General features: G+C 42.3%; 1 protein-coding gene across 1 annotated transcript in view; it reads left to right on the top strand.

The window, feature by feature from the left end:
• LOC135234361 (synaptotagmin-2-like) overlaps positions 1-17,885 on the top strand; it is a 101,254-nt gene that overhangs the window by 44,655 nt on the left and 38,714 nt on the right. The window contains exon 2 of the mRNA XM_064298892.1: positions 8,416-8,452. The gene's annotated coding sequence lies outside the window, so the exon portion shown is untranslated. The remainder of the gene's footprint in view (positions 1-8,415; positions 8,453-17,885) is intronic.

Below are 17,885 nucleotides of genomic sequence, written 5' to 3'. Positions count from 1 at the left end.
TAGACAGTGTATGTACTTGACTCAGAATTATGACGATGCCCTGCAACCCGACCCAGCTCAAAGGATCATGGGATGCCAAATGTCCGGTCCGGCTGCAGTCAGGTAGCCTTGAACAGACCGTTTCGCTCGTTTCCACCTTTCAGTCAAATGTCAATTTCAATTTCAGTCAAAATGGCAGAGCCATTTTAAGCATGTGTAGACTAATCACCCTGGTCTCTCCACACACTGCAGCAGAGCCATTTTAAGCCTGTGTGGACTAATCACCCTGGTCTCTCCACACACTGCAGCAGAGCCATTTTAAGCCTGTGTAGACTAATCACCCTGGTCTCTCCACACGCTGCAGCAGAGCCATTTTAAGCATCAGCTTAGGGACTAATCACCCTGGTCTCTCACACACTGGCAGAGCTACGTAGCTCATTTTTAAGCATTTGTGTGGACTAATCACTCGGTCTCCATCCACATTGACTGCAGCAGAGGCCATTTTAAGCCTGTGTGACTAATCACCCTCTCTCCACTGGGCAGGTAAGCCGAGCTTCCACACGCTGCAGGCAGAGTGGCGGACAGGTCAGAGAGGCCAGGGCCGCTAAATAAAACCCCCCCTCTCCACTGTGGAGGAATCCGGCTCCCACCTACGGAGGAGGGCTCCGTTCCACTTGACCCCTCCCAGGCCCCTAACGAAAGGAAAAGCAATCATTGGCGTTCAATACGTCGTACTTTTCCCTGTGACCGGGGCTTGAGGAGGTCATGTAGGTCCATGAAGCCCTTGTCTGGTAAATCCTTCCAGAGCACATTTGGTTTTTTATCTGAGATACTGAACAAAGGTAAACCTCAATAATATAATATAACTGTATTAAACATTATGGTTATATTTCATGGTCATATTTCATCTCAACTAGCTCAAAATGAAGGTTTGGGCGCAGACACGTACATTTATAAGCAGTAGAGTGCTGGAAGAAAATCAAGATGTTTTCAGGCCAAAGAAAGGAATGATGGTAAATTAATTTGCATGCATTAGACAGAGTGGCTCAGGTCAGGAGCCACAATGGCACTCTCAATGCAGCAGAAGCCTGCACTGATGGCTGAGAGAACGTTCCTGTCCCCAGCATTTCGAAAGGAGGGGGTCCGGTTCCCACATCCTCGGTCACTTGGGCGGGCCACCAGCCAAGCCAGGACAGACCCGATGCATCCTGGGAAGACCAAACACCAAACCCCCCTCCCCCTCCCCTCAAATCCTTCCCCCTACCTCCACATCACCACCTGTCTGGTGTCAACAGAGCGGAGGATCAGCAGGGAAGCTGCCAGGGAGTAATCTAAAGTTAATTCTATTAAGCACAGAAGACTGGCTGTAATCAGAGGAATTAAAAGCTTCCGGGGGAGTTTCATTACCCAGCTCTTCCCAGTATAAAAAGGCTGCCAAACAGCCATCAGTCATTCTCTTAAAGAAGGGAGCAGCAGCCCAATCGCATTTCAGAGACACCGTCACCACGTGCAGGCAGATTAGCCTACTCCCTTCTTCAACTGTAGAATACTCCACTTATTCTAAGTCACCGACGAATCGAGTGGCTTCTATGATTAGAACACATGATAAAATAGCCAGAATTTAAACAAGTAAGTAGCATGCTGGTGGCAAATGTAGCCAGCACATTTTCTGAAAGCCAGCAGTCTGACCCCAGTACAATGACTTCCTGAGGTAAATGTGATATGAAATGAGGAATAACAAAATAAACAGAGAAGCTCATACTCTACATATTTCTGCCAATATTTCCTCCAGATATTGATATAATAGTCACTTGTCATTGAGTTTTCTTGCATCCAATGGCACACTGCTCTGAAGCAATGCATTCTAACAATTGTTCTCAAATCATGAATTGGATAACACACAACTTGTCAAGATCTTGTCAAGAGTAATGTTGAAGAGTTGAAAAGTTTATCTTTTGTACTTCTATTTCTCAGAATAATTTTTAAAGGTTTTAGTGGATTAGGCCTAATTTGTGTATTATAGCCAAAAATTGTACTAGACTGCAAAGGTATGCATTAAAGTGGTGGTGACATTGGACCTACGCACCAGTCAACAGTATTCAAATTCATGATCGATTCTTGCTTCTCAGTAGTTGCCACATTAATATAACTGAAAATCATAAAGGTAACATTTAAAAAAAATCTAATTGTAATATAATGTACCTTACCTAGGACAGCATAAAATTTTTTTATATATTTGGCGAAACTACATTACATTACATTACAGGCATTTAGCAGACGCTCTTACCCAGAGTGACTAACGGAACATTTTATAGCCTATAGCATTCACATAGCATCCATTTATGCAGTTGGATATATACTGAAGCAATGCAGGTTAAGTACCTTGCTCAAGGGTACAACAATAGTGTCTTACCTAGGAACTGAACCTGTGACCTTCAGGTTACAAGACCAGCTCCTTACCCATTATAGTACACTGCCGCCCAATGAGATACTACTACTCACTACTGAGATACTACTACTGAGACACTAAACTACTCTTTAGCTAATTATCCAATAACACAAAAGACTCACTCAATTAAACACAACAGTATTACATATACTGTATGTTTCCCTACACTAGCACCAGGAGTATTGGTGTACAATTTAAAGTATTGGCTTTAAAACTGAGAAATCATTTGAGTTGAAGCTATAATTCCAAATTTCACAATTTCACTGCAAAAACACCAGTGTATTCAAGTGTTAGCCCCATACCATCTGTGGGAAGTGTTAGTCAGTACTGATGTTTTCTAAACCAATTTGTTTTAATAGTAGTGGTTTTCAGTCTACCCCACCTGCCCATCAATAAGCTTCAATAGGTAAAACATTGCAACATAACTCAAAATACAATGTAATTATGCTGATGAAGCAACAAAGGAGTGAAATATGCCTGCATGAATATTTGTGGTTTCCTTCAGATGAAAATGATGATAACAAATGAGGTTTGCAGATGTGATCTTTAAAATGGCTGTTAAGGGAGAGAGCTGCATGAAAGGGGAATGTCTACTGCTCTGCCAGGTCTTGTACACGGTTGAACCAATGCTGTAGAATGTTAGCCTGTGGAACGAACCATTTACAGTTCTCTGAAGGGTGAAAACACGGGTATGTGTTCATGGGCTGAAGCTATAAACAGCTCTTCGACATGGATTCTGGCAATCCATAATCATTAATACAAAGCAAATTGCAGAGGCTTGGTGACCAATCAATAGCTCTGGTATCAGTAAGGTGAGGCAAGGGAGAGAAAAAACCGGTCTCATGAGAGTGTATACAGTCTGCTGAAAAAGGACATTACTGCTTCAAGCAGACTAGCTACAACAGCAAGAGTGATACATATACTAATATTTGTGTAAACAAAACAATCCCTCTGTTTTGGTTTTCCAGTGCATGAATTTTTAATGTGTACAGAAACAAGATATAGTTTCTCTACACACTAATAAAAAAAACTCCATGAAACTCCATGAGATTCACTTGGGGCGAACACACTATATTGATATCTTATTTCACAACTCAAAGAAAGCTTTCTTTGGCCTATAGGCATTTTCAATTTTGCCACTAATATTCCAGCGCTAATTACCATTTACTATTCTAAATTCTAGTGTGAGACATCTCATTTTTGACTTTTCATTCCAATTAAGCATTTTCTCTTTGAATCTCGCAACGCAACCAATGGCTGTGAAAATATTATGATCAATAAACATGCAAATATCAGACACAGAAAGACTCAAAGAAACAGGAGTAATTATTTTGTTGTGGTTCAAGTGGCTGCATGTTGAGATTATTCCCTGTCCTGTGCGGGTAGTCCCAGGCCCATGCAAATGAGTACCTTTCCAGAGGGCACACGGTTGAGGGGAAGAGAAATAAGGACTTTAGCAATGTAACCGCAAACTGCTGAGGCTGCCATTTGATAATGGATTCCTAAGCTCTGTGCACTGAACCAGCAGACTCCTATAAAGCACTAACAGACTGAGTCTCGCTACTGTAGCCACAGAACACAAGGATACAGAGGTACATCCTGTACCCACCCTGTGATTTTCAATTTCCTCTAAGATTTTCCATATAAGCGCTCTACACTTCGTTACTCACGTGTATTTGATTCAGATGTGTTATGCACTGTATGTCATTGCCCATCCAAAGTCTGTTTACAACATATCTGAAGGTTATGTTGGTAATGCTATCAGGCAAAATCGACTTTTCTATTACACAGAGAATAAACAGGCGGGGAATTGTTAAAACAGCTTAGAAGAAAAATGACTTTTGTGCGGCAATATTGTTCCTGCTCATATTTTTTAGACTGGCACCTGGTTTTCCTATACATCACGATTTATTCTTTGCTCAAAAACCAAAGGAAATAAAATATGAATGTTAACACATGATCCATAAATATTTCATATAACCAGGCACTTATTATTGTCTGTGTGGCTCCTGTAGAAGATGACATAAAACATGTCATTTATCTAAAAGCTGAAGCAGTATATTATGAACACGTGTGAAGATATACTAGGTGAGAGCAACATAGCTAGAAATTATGTAGCACAAAGCATGAACGAATAAAATGGTTTAAAACAAATCAGGCCTTCACATTATCTCTAGATCCTCTATCAACATGATATGCAGAACCCACTACAGCATAGGTCCCCAACCCTGGTCCTGGAGACAGAACCACAACAGCATGTCAGTTAACAGATAACAAAAATAAAAATAAAAAATAATAGTAAATCAAGCACAAATTTTAAAAAATCCATAATTGTCAAAACAATTTTCTAAATGTCAAAAAGTGTGAACTCTACTGGAAAAGAGCTGTAGTTCATGAACATCATTCTAGTACATGTACTTCATGTACTTCATGTACATGTACACTTGCCCAAACATAATTAATTTCTGTCTCGTCTTTGCCTGACCTTTGTTCCGAACCTTTGTTTCTCTATGGGATAGTATTACAAAAAGCCTGCAAAATGTGACATTTTAAGAAAGAGTCATTTGTACAGCATATTCACACAACAGATGGGGCCCTATTTTAATGGGTTGGAAGGAAACTAGAGGGAGGGTGGGGGTTGGGGGAGGACCCTGGGAGGGATGGATAGGCCTATGGGGGGCTCAAGTATAGTGCCACGATATGATGGAAGTGAAGAAAAGATGAAGGTATCGTGATAAAATTTATTTTCTTCCATTTTTGTTTATTTTTCTGTAATACGTGTGTCCCCTTCTCCATTGCACTGGGGGACAAAGACTTCAATTCCCCTGTTTTCTCGAAAGCAATGGTGTCAAACTCCAGTCCTGGATGGCCGCAGTGTTGGCAGATATTTGTGGTTTTCTTTCAATCAGCAGTCAGTTAGGGCCTAGAGAACAAGGTGTGTGGACTCTTTAGCCAATCAATGACTTAAATCAATCACTCATGGTGAAAACTAGTAGGTCTGGAGTTTGACATCCATGCTCTAAAGGCACAAGGCTACACACTCTGTCATTCTAAAACCATCTATGAACCAACAATATAGTCCTTGGCAGCTGGGGGTGGGGGAAATACACAGCGCTTCCTTTCTATCACAAGCCCCGCCTCCTCTTTCACACACAGCCTGCCCCCTGCCCTTTCCAATTTGAAGCTTCCCATCACAAGACACATCAACATCTAACAGCAATACAGATACAGTAGAATTTGTGTTTTTGTTTGGGTAGACTGAATCAAAACAGGAACTATGTCACATGAAGATTCAGTATACAGGATATGTATGTCAACACACGCAAAATAAATTGAATACGTGTTACTTCGCTTTGATTTCAGCCAAGGACCTACGTTAAACTGAATGTGGCGGACTAGTGTAAGCACTGTGTTTTAGCCTGGCCCTAGGCCAGAGTGCTGATGTGCCCCTTCCCTCTGTCAAACGAGACACAAAGCCAGAGCCTGGCCCTGATCAACTCTAACCCCTTATAAAGCCCTCAATGGCGATGGCAAACAAACAGGGCACAGGGGTGACATTGGACTGCAGTCTACCCCCCTCACTCAGGGCGGGTTGGGGTGGCACCGCTACAGCTGAGGAACGGCATGTGCACTCAGTTCAAGGCAGCTGTGCCGTAACTCAACACAGGAACAGGCATTTACGCTCCGAGTGTTTAGGACAGGGGCAAACACATAAACACAGAGTCACTTGTGCCTACAGCACCACTAGGGGGCGCTCAGGATCCAGACAGGGCTCATACTGTATATGCTTGCACCCCTCCCCCTCACTATACTCTGCTGTACAATTCTCACTATGCGCACTGTAAACCGTACCCCTCTGCGTTTCAGCCCCCCAGTCAGCTCACCTCAGACTGCGCCCTTCAGCACCTCCTGCCTCAAGAGGACAGTCAGGGGAAAGAGAGAACTTTCTCAGCCCCTAAACCAGGGCTGTAAATCTATTTTTTTTGCCAGTAGCGACTGGTGCTAATAAGGCAAAAAACTTTGGAGCACAGGAAAAAAATGTGGCATAGGATAGCCAGTGCCCATAAAGCCTGGAAACCAAAACTTTTCTGCCATTTTAATAAATGTAATGATTAAATACATATTGAACCAACATATATAAAACAATATATTTAAAAAAACGGTCCTGGAGAGCCACAGGGTCTGTTGGTTTTTTCTTTCACCTTAAAAAACAGCAACCATATAGCTAGGGGATTTAAGTGTGTAATGAACTATTTTAATTGATCAATTAAGCACAGAGTAACAATAAAAACCTGTACACCCTGTGGCTATTGAGGACCAAGCGTGGTGACCCCCCAACAGACATGTCCTGTAATAGCGGTACCAGTTAATTTCATGTTATATGAAAACCAGCAAACCAGAATCACTGGATCTTGGGACTGCTTCAATTGTGGAACGAATTGCAGGCAAGCCTCTCAATGGAGTCAATTTATTACAATTTAATTTAAATTGCAACTACCACCAGTTCTATTAAGGCACCTGAGATGGTTGAGTAAGCAAGATAAAGATTAATATAGGAGGAAGCAATTACAAGTACATGTTTAAAGATATAGTACACAGTGCCTATGCACACAACCTGCATAATTATGCACATTTATGACTCTATCACATGGTTAACCTACATCTAAGATATATAATGTGTGTGTGTGTGCGTGTCTGTGTGCGCGTGCGAGCATTTGTGTGTGTTCCTGTGTGTGTGTATCTATGTGTGAGTGTGTGTGTGTGTGTGTGTGTGTGTGTGTGTGTCTGGGTGCGCGCATGCGCATGTACGTGTGACAGCTGTGGAGGTGAGAAGGGCAGAAAGAGAAATCACATATTTCCCTGCCGGTGTCATGTAGAGTGGATTACAAGCCAAGCCAGTAGGGGACTAATTATGGACACATTAACTGTGGTGCACAGCCAATTGCAAAGGCTGTGCAGTACATTCACATGTCAAGAATGTTCTTTCACCGTGAAAAGGCACATTTGAATGAATGAATGAAAGAAAGAAGAATTCATTTGTAGCATCCTATCTGGAAAACAAAAACTTTATACAAGAGAACAAGGGGGAAGTATTTAGAAACACAGTCACTCATGGTGGCTGGAACTGGTGGAGATTTAACTCAGTTATAAAGAGAAACAACATGGAGGGAATAGCGTAGAATTTGGATCAGGTTCATAGGCAATTCTGGAAAGCAGGGCACACAGTGATAATGGCTTGCAATACCTCATACTTCACGTAGCTTGACTGTACTGCATGAAAATACTAGCTTTGTTAGTTTGATATTTAAATAGCTTGGTCAGCTCAGCATTGTCCAGCATATTTACATCTCTGCTTGGATGGTCATCCATATATCATACAATTCCAATATTTTCTTATTCACAAAACATTGATATTTGTATTTTTTATTAGATTCTTATTGGTATTTTTTATAAAGATAACACATGGACAAACTAGAAAGTAAAGAAATAAATGTGTGAATTTTCCAGATCTGTCTGGTGTTGGGGAAAATGGCCATGTTGTTTAGCCTTTCCCTTTATTCTTGTTTTTTGATGTCAGGCAGAAGCGGATGCCTAGAGGAAAGAATTAAGTCCAACAGGTCCAAAATATCCCAGATTAAGGCGCACTCTATAATTGAATGTGTCTGTGCAGTGTTTGCGATACGTGACCGAGCACATTTACTCAGGCTCAGGGCCCATTGAAATGAGGAAAAACAATTTTAATAAAACTGTAGACCTTTAAAAAAACTATCCAGACATTGGTGATAAAAAATTTGAAATTTCCACAGAAACACTTTAGTTATAGTTAACTGCATAACAGCAGGCTGTTGCTTGATTTCAACACATCAACCTCCGTCATGTCAAATCTGTGATGCTTCATCAGGCCAGAATAATGAACCTGATTGTGCAAGTTCTTTTCCTTTTGAGTTCTGAGTATTAGCCTAATCTTTTCATTGGTCTCTTTACAGATACCACTGCGATTGCCACTGACCAGCCAGCATCCCTGTGAGTACACGCTTTGGGAACTCTTCCATTACTTAATTAGATCTTAGTGCAAACATGATTATAGTGCTTATTGCTGTATGCATTACTGTATATTCACCATTATGCTTCCACTAGGCTTTTAATGCAAGGGCATAAGAGTTTGAAAGGCCTGTTTTCATTATATTCTTCACAAAAGGCTGCTACTGGAATCGCCTCCTTAACTTTAGTGGTAAATATGAGTAAGGATGTCACATGTAGTTGTTTAATTTGCATGAGACATATTAATTGTAATCAGATACTGCAACTTCGGAAGAGTGAGGATAGCACAGGAAGAAGTGGTTTATCTGCCCTGCCTACCACATCAGGATTCCTCATGCCATCACCAGGAGAGCTGTAATTACCAGCCGTAATTCACTAATATTAATTAATATTTAATTTTACATATTAACCTTGGGATGTTCAGGGGTATAATGTCCCTTAACAAAAAAACTGCAGTATGATAATGAGTTTTAAAAAAATAATACATCATTAGAAATAACAGGTGCACAGAATGCAATATTTCACACAGACAAAAGACAGTAAGCCCAATTGAGAATCCGGTTGATTTAAAACCACAAAACAGTCATTTGTTTTGTCGAACCACAAGGGCCTTATAGATTGTTGGTTGAGATAATATTTCATATTTTTGCCTCTTTGAAGAGCTGAGTAACATATGTGATCACATTTAACTTTATATGTTAAATATAGCCTAGGTGTTGTGTGTGGAAAACCTCATAAAATGGTAAAATCAATGTAAATCAATGCTCATGGAACAACCATGGCAGCTCCAAGAGCCACAGGGATCCTTAACATTCAGCACAGATGCTTCTCTGCACATTCAAGTCATCTGAAATGCAAGGGATCAATAAATCCATAATGTATCACAATGAGTTGCCATGCGCCTTTGAAATTTACAATGGCTTCTTCTCATCAATTTTAAAAAGTCAGTGCCGTTACATTTGCTATAAAATGGCGGGAATGTAATGATTTTCCTTGTATTTAGCATCCCCTTGTGTCTAGTTTATATGTCAACAGCAAGTGTTTTAATGAAATTGCTTGCAGCGTGCCTTGGTTATGAAATCAAAAGGGAAATTATGTTTTCAGGTTAACCTTCCACGGCTCTGTCGTAAAAGTGGTCCCCAGTCCGCAGTGTGCCCAGTTGTTTACAGGTTAAGGTGTAAACTTTATGTCCTCAAATTGCTCCGACTGGTCACTGCATCGATTTTCAGAACACAGGGCGAAAGAAAAGAGGCCCAGAGGCTATCGAAAAGGTTTCCTTTTACTGCCTTTAGATTGCGTGTGATTTTTAATGCACTACCAATGCAATCCACACAGAACCCAATAAATTCAGATGTCATAGATTCGGCATACATATTAATGAATGTTCACCCAAATGCCTGCAACAGGGGACAAGAGGACTGTATTTATGAGAGCAAATTGCTAGAAACAATTACAGAACCTAAAACACAACTCTGTGTTGTATTCATGGTGGAAACAGCACAGTCCCTTGAGCTAGTCACACAAATAAACTAATTTCCCATGCTTCCCAACTTCACCATCAACAGGAAGATATAATGAATATGAATTTTATTATTTATTCTGACAATCTGTACAATTGTCTTACACAACAGAATACCTAGTATTACATTGACCATAACAGTGTATCAGTTTTAACTGTTGTTCAATAAAAACTGTACTCTTAGAGTTAAAAGAGCATGGTTTTCTGTGTACCATTCTGGAGAGCACATTGGATTTTGATGGGTCTGCCTCTCAGCTCCATTCATCTTCAAATTATATTGGATTGCTTTGCGGAGAAAAAAAAACAAACTGCGGTTGCAGGCTGACGTGGAGATTGAAACTTAAAACGTCCTGTGAATTTCTGAGCTAAAACAGCCAGGTACACACTCCGGCTGGCGACAAGGTTCAGATTTGATTTGCTGCTGGGCCTTTCTGATATTTAATACGCTTGAAATGGGGTCCCGCATCCGTTCTGCCTCTCGAGCGAAAACAATGTCCAGCACGGGCTCGGTGTAGAACACGCGTGCCATGAAATGTAAGCGGGTTTCAGAAATCAACCGACAGAGGATAACGGTGTTCTCCGAGCTGGGGGTGGGGTTCCCCAGAAGATTACAGAGCGGTGGAGGGGGCTGGGGCTGGGAGCAGGTGGTCTGGGACGGGCCGATGGGGGAGCCAGGCAGTAGCTCACAGCGCAGGCAGGAGTAATGATCCCGTGCTCAATGCTGGCGTGTGATTTATCGCAGGTTTTAATGCGCCCGGCTCCACCGCGCAGCCCAGGCCCCAGCTCTCCAGTGCTTTCCTGATTCATTAAGTAATTTCCTTGATTGATCACTGCCTGGAAACTCTCAGGCAGGACCCAGACTAATAAAAAGCCAGGGAAGAGTGCCGCCATGGGGGGGGGCAGGGCGGCACACCCTGCACTAATGAACAATGAGCAGCTTCAAAACCCTCAACAATAAAATAAGGACAGGGCACTGCTGTCATCACTTTTCGCTATTTCACATAAAAAGTCAAGGAGTCTGCTGGTGGTGCTGCTGGGTGACTCATTCCGTTAAGGCACTGTTCTAGTGCATGGATGGGCCCTCATGATCTGGGTTCAAATCTGCACCACGGCAACTCCAGCTGCCTGCTGGTAGCCCTGCATGGCGAGGCACAATTGACTGTAGCGCTGCCCAGGGACGGCAATGGGCTTCAGTCAGATGGGATTACAGTGTGTCATCACTCACGAGCGACCAGCGCATGGTCCACACAACTCTGCCCCTTTAGCTGCACATGAAGCTAAATGGGCATAGCTTCATGCCCGACTGATGTCTGTAGCCAGACTTGCAAACTGTGCTGTGATAAGAAGTGGTGGTGACTTCACATGCATTGGAGGAGAGCACATACTTTGTGTCTATGCACTCCTGAATTAATTGGGGCTATTGTAGCAATGAGCTCTGACACATGTAGGCTATGTATGACTGGGCAAATTATGAAGAAAATGAACAAACAGAACAACACTGATGGTGATTGGTGGATACTTTCTGGCTATACTTCTCTTAATACCACAGAACTGACATTGATTGGTGGAGCTCCTTTCTTGCTTCTGTGGAAAAACTGACAACACCTATGATCTATCCCTATTTAACATGTCTGGGCTGTGCACCCAGTCTAATGAACAAGAAGCTGCCTCAACCCCTCAGCACCTGACTTCACAAGAGCATTAAATGTTATTAATGAAATTATGAACTCACTTATCTATAACAAGCACTTGTGTTCCTTTTTTAGAACTTTCAAAGTGACAAAGGGACACAACTTGTAAAAGTCTTTTAAAATGTCATTCAGTGTCAAAACATGTTTTGTTACAACTATTAGATAAATTGTTCTTACTACCTTTTCGCATATGTCTTGTGGCCTACTATATTCAGTGATGTTATCGTAATCGTCAACATGATGATTATTATCATCATCACCGTTCTTATTGCTACAAGCTACAATATGATATTCTGAGAGACTGTCTGGTTAAGTGCCAGGAAGGATTTAAAGCAGGGAGAGGACAGTATTTTCTGATATTATCTCAAAATACTGTATCTCAAAATACTGTCACAGGCCTAAATATCTGTTTAACACAATTAATACCGTAATGAATCCTTCTGTTAATGTCAGCCCTGATGCTTCCTCCACTACTTGCAATGATTTAACAAAATGATTTATTGGTAATTGTGATGACATTAGACTGTACATCTCAACTCCTGTGCATGATCCTACCAGCTATCATGTACACTGCTGTCTTCATTCAGTTTGAGCTTGTCATGATAGATACTGTGACTCATGAAGCCCACAACTTGACATTATCCCCTCCTTAAAATGGTATTAGACATAATTGGTCCCAGAATCTTGTCTATTATAAACTACTCTCTGGTATCAGGCAGTGTTACATCATGATTCAAGCCCTGTTTAAAAAGCCAAATCTTGATCCCTCAGTTCTCAATAATTTCTGCCCCACTGCCATTTTTATATGAAGCCCTGGACTGCTCTCTTAACTGCTGTCATTTTTAAACCAAATTAACATCTTTGAGAATTTTCAGTCTGGCTTCAGAACCTTTCAAAGTTCAGAATTTGCTGTTCTTCAAAATGTCAAATCACTTGCTGTTGACGGTTGACTTGGGAGATTGTTCTATTTTTGTTCTGTTGGACCTTAGGGCTGCCTTTGATAAGGGCGACCATGAAATACTAATCGACTGAATTAAGCATATGGTTGCTATTCAAGGCACTGCCCTAAGGTGGTTCACCTCATACATAAAGAACAGAATTTTCTCCATCTTCTTGTCCTTCTCCACTCCCATTCCCTGTGGGGTCCCCCAGGGTTCAATAATAGGGCCTATTCTTTAATCCATATCCCTCTAGGTTCTATCATTGAGAAATACAATATTTCTTTCCACGCTTACGTGAACGATACTCAGCTGCACCTCCCATTGAAATCCAATGACAAGTGTTCTCTTAAGAACCTGTCAGCTTGTCTTGCCGACATCAAAGTCTGGATGGCTAAAAACTTTCCCCAGTTAAAAGAAAGTAAGACTGAGGTAATCCTTTTCGGCCTGGCTGACACTCATAGATTTCACTAATGACCCAAGGCCTCTACCGTGCTTCGTCAAATCGAATGCCAAAAACCTTGGTGTCCATTTTGGTTCTGCACATACATTTGATAGACAAATTAAATCTTTTTTCTAAAACTAGACTCTTTCAACTCAGAGCCAGAGCCAGAGCCAAAGCCAAGCCCTTCCCTTTGATTTCACAACCTGGAAATTGTTATTCGCGACTTCATCTCACCTCAGCTATTGTAACCCCCTGCATCTCGGTCTTAGCCAGACATCCCTCTACCGCCTGCAGCTAGTACAGTACTGTGTATTATTATTGTATTCTTGTGCATTATTACTTTCTCCTCTGTTTTACACACCTATGTATTTATTCATCATACAGCACTTTGGTTGAAGGTGGCCATTTTAAATGTGACTTGACTTGACTATTGATTTACTGACTATTGATTTTTTAAATTTTTCGGTACTGGAATGCATTATTGGTTATTGGTTCCATGCAAACTCCGTAGAGTTTGAAATGGTCTCCCTTGCATATTCACATGGACAGAGGGAATGGCACACCTTCATGTAATAGGGATATATGGATAGGATTCTCCAGGATTAAGCTAACCTCATACAGCAGGATGTCCTTCAGTGACCCCCCTCCTCCAGACAAGCTGTGTGCCCTTACAGGAGGTGTTCCCTAATCCCTACACAGACTGACCCCAGATTGCTGTGCTGGAGAGCAGAAATTTGGATCTGCAGACATATGGATAGCCGGCACCTGAATTACAATTTAGTGTCAACGAGACAAGTGTGTGTTTGTGTGTAGGTGTATATTTACTGTACGTGCATATCTGCGTGTGTGTGTGAGTAAGTCAGTAAGTGAATGTGTGTGTGTGAGAGAGAGAGAGAGAGAGAAAGAGGGTGAGACCCTCTCAGATGTGTGTAGTGGCAGCTCTGGTATGGCTTTAATGGTATCAGGTAGTTAGAAACTTTCCCCTTTGCTGTATTTTAAGTCATTACTGCCATCCCATCTAACTGAACAGAGTCCACTCATCAGACAGCTTTTCGGATAATTCAAGCTACAGTAGTGTGGCTATGCTCCCACAGGTATTCTCCAAACAGACATTTGACAGTCAGACATAATTTGTAGCAGAATCTGGGCTATGGCCCTAGATTCATTTGAGAAGCTCCCACCTCTTTCACTGGTACAGAGTACTTGTCTTTGACCTTGAATGGCCATTCCCTGGCCAACAATGTTACACAAAAAGAAGTAAAAGTGTGAAAAGGAATTGGGTGCTAATTTATACGGTTGAACAGTTTCCTTTCTGATATTCTCCCTGAATGAGAATCCTGATGTCATGATTTGAAGTGTCTGAGTAGCAAGAGTTCCCATCATGCCTCAGAATCTCCCCTCTATTGGAAGCCCCAGCCTTGCGTGGTCATTATTTTCCTGGTGAGCACGCCGCTGCCTAATTAACTTTTATGTCAAGTGGCACTTGCTAGCCTCTGTCTGTTCAAAGCAAATCCTCCACAGCTGACAGTAAAGTTTACACACGTTTCTAACGCACTCCTTTTAAATATTAATTGAACAATATGAGATCAGATAAATGTAATGCATAAATTATGATTAATTATTTTTCACAGTCAATGGAGAGAAGGTTGAATAATTAGGTCAGGATTGTGGAGGATTTGCCTTCCTGAAGTGTATCATTATAATTTTTTATACTGATATTTATTTTTCATTGATATTTAGCATTGATATTTTATAAAAACGGCTTTTATTTCCACGCTGTGATTGGCATCTGTTCTCTCTGCTCTGTCCGGCCATTCTAATGATAAAGGCTGCTGCAGAGGGTGTATGTCCCGTTACAGTCAGTGCGGGAAACAGCTTAACGGATCATTGAGTCAAAGCAGTCCAGTGCCTACACAGTGCTGGATACTCTGCTGCACAATGACAAGCCCAGACTGGGATGAACGACCTGTTCTTGGCATTATGTTTACCGATGTTCTTCTTTTCTGTCATTTATGAGGAATTTCATTATCACAACTGTGCTGGTGAATGGCATCGCAGCAGCGCAGAGCCATAAACCAACGGCGCTCTGTCGTGCGCTCGAGACGCGGGGTGAAAGGTCAAGCAGCGAAAGCGCCATTTGTTATCGCTCCCTCATTTCTCCGCTCCGGGGGGGGGGAGGGGGTAAATACAGGACTAATCAATGACACCTGCATAACTAAAGGTGCTGAATCACTTCCTTTCGTCCCAGGGGCGCTACGTCATCCTGTCACCTGTGTCAGGGCCGTGATTTAGACGCTCGTGATTCTTCCCTCTCATGCCGATGACAGTATTACAGCTGCGTGAAACCGCCCATGTCGGGCATGTCTGCCTGTACAGAAATGTAATGTACTGCAAAATAAATGTAACGTAGAGTTCTGCCTTTGAACTGAACGTGTTGGCGTGAGTTTTCCACCATGCATACACTTCATTTGCTCCCCTTGCACTGGGAAAAATGACTGAATACTATGCAAATGTCAGAGAGAAGTGACAGATCCAAGAGACGCTGATGCCTACACGGAGCCCCATGTACGGTCGCTGACGGGGCCGCTCTTAACACAAGCACTGATCCCAGCTACTTCCAGCCCTGACATTTAGAGCCACACGATTTTGGAAAACTCTATTAAATTTTTCATGGCGATAGTGAAACTATGTTTTCTATGTCTGTCAGTACAGACAGCCTGATTGGTGATGTTTTTTTTTGCATGTAGTTTCAGTTTGAGGAGCCAGCTCCACCCATGGTAGGTAAAGCAGCAACAATGATAAAGAAGAGCAATAACGAGAAATTTTGTCCTGTTAAATCCTTCTGCTGTAATTTGCACAACAATACAGGTTCTTGGAGCGAAAGGCATTTCAAAGACAAGCATCACTATTCCTAGTAAAGAATAACTTAAATCTTACACAAAATCTTGCGGTGTACACCAACAATTAATATGAAAGGCATCGCTTAGAATGTCAATATCAAATTGAAAGTGTACGTGCTGCTGATCCTCATCCCAAAAGTAAATTTTGTGCATTTTTCCCTGGTGCAGAGATTGCCTGGATCGTGAAAGGGAAAGGGCCATCTGTTTCCCCTTCGTTTCCAGTGATTGAAGTTGTATTGATTTCATTTTCAAGTGCCCATTGCTGGCTGCTGAAGAGGCAGCTTCTCTTAAGGGAAGATGATCATTTCTCATGACACACAATAAAAGCCAGCCAGCCCACAATCGCCTACCTTGGCAAGAGGAAACATAGCAAACAAAATAACAAATTCACATTTTCAGTTTCTGACAACCATCCTCTTCTTCATTTTACTCTGGCTTCACTGAATATCGACCCAATGTAAACAAAACCCTTGAATTTATCATCTCTAAAATAATTGCAAAAATAATTACCTTTAATTAATATGACCTCTAGAACTACCAGTAACACTTGTACAAATGGCAAAACAAACACAAGTGCCGGTTCTCTCTCTACTAACTGTAATTTATTGTCATTGTGGTTTTTTATTTCATGGTATCATTGACTGGTTTTCCTAACAAGAAATGAGAGGGAGAGAGAGATGGAGAGAGAGAGAGAGAGAGAGAGGGAGAGAGAGAGAGAAGGGGGGGAGGAAGGGAGAAACCCTCTCAGATTAATGTACAGTTTGCTGTTCTGGTAACACGGTCTTCCTTCACCCTGCCAGGCCAGCACACTCAGTCCCTGCGGGGCTGATAGAATCTGCTCTGGGCCTCGGCCGTTGGCAGGTAGAGGGCACAGCACTGATGCATCTTGGGAAGTTGGCACACAGTAGGGCTGGTTTGGGGCGGCAACTGACCCCAGCAGCTCAAAGAGACTGCAATCAAACCTGCTAGCTTACTGTTCTCTTTTACATAGATCCTTTCCAGGGTTGTGCAACTTCTGCCATTTTAGGGTAATCAGCAGCTTAAAAGGGGACATCTTATATATTATAAACCTGTTTATAACCTATTTATTCCTTGCAAAAATGTGGTGTACCTTCTCCCTTATCTTATGTCAACTTTTTTAGCATCCCTCCCCTCCCCTTTTCCTTCCTTTCTTTTTTTGTCCATGAACTGGCCAAAGACAGACTGTTGTGCCCCCTTGACTCTAAAGCCAATTTCAAATGTGTCAAAGCTAATGCGCAGTAACGATCAGTCCAAAACTCGGATAGCCACAGGGTCAAATGCCATGGGTTTTATGAGCAATTCAGCAACCAATTCAGCCCCATGAAATTAGATGGGGTGACTTAGCCGTGCAATTAACTGCTTTAATTAATCAAGTAAGTGCTTAGTGACTACGAATACTAGTCGAGCCCATGAGTCAGCGAGACCTGGTCTGACGATCTCTGCTCCGGTACCACTGTTTGCCCATCCGTATTATAAGCTTTCTGTTCTAAAGTTAGACAAATGCGTTTGGGTCAGAAAGAGGCTCGATTGGGCCAAACGTGATCATGACCTCGTACTGACACGCAGCAGGCAAGCGAGCTGATTTTCAGACCGAGCGACCCGGAGTGCTGCCCTCTCTCCCAGCACGACGTGCTGAAGCTGTTCATCCGGACCAGCTCTGTGCATTAAAGCAAGCGCCTCTGGAGGAACGACCTTTGAGTCCTCAGCGTCTTTCTGCACGGGGATGCGACCCCTTCGTCTGGAATCCGCGTCGCCTCGATTCACCCCTGCCCTGCGCGGGCAGCTAGCCGCTGCTCCTGCCTCTTTCCTCTGGCTGCAGAGCGCTAAGCGATAAGCAGGAAAGAGGGAGAGAAGTGCGGCAACCGAGTAACTGCATAGTGTGTTAAAAAGGGACGGCCCGG

The sequence above is a fragment of the Anguilla rostrata genome, chromosome 11 (assembly GCF_018555375.3).
Source record: "Anguilla rostrata isolate EN2019 chromosome 11, ASM1855537v3, whole genome shotgun sequence".
In the NCBI taxonomy this organism is placed as follows: Eukaryota; Metazoa; Chordata; class Actinopteri; order Anguilliformes; family Anguillidae; genus Anguilla; species Anguilla rostrata.
The sequence above is the reverse complement of the archived record's forward strand: the minus strand, read 5'-3'. Positions and strand labels throughout refer to the sequence as shown.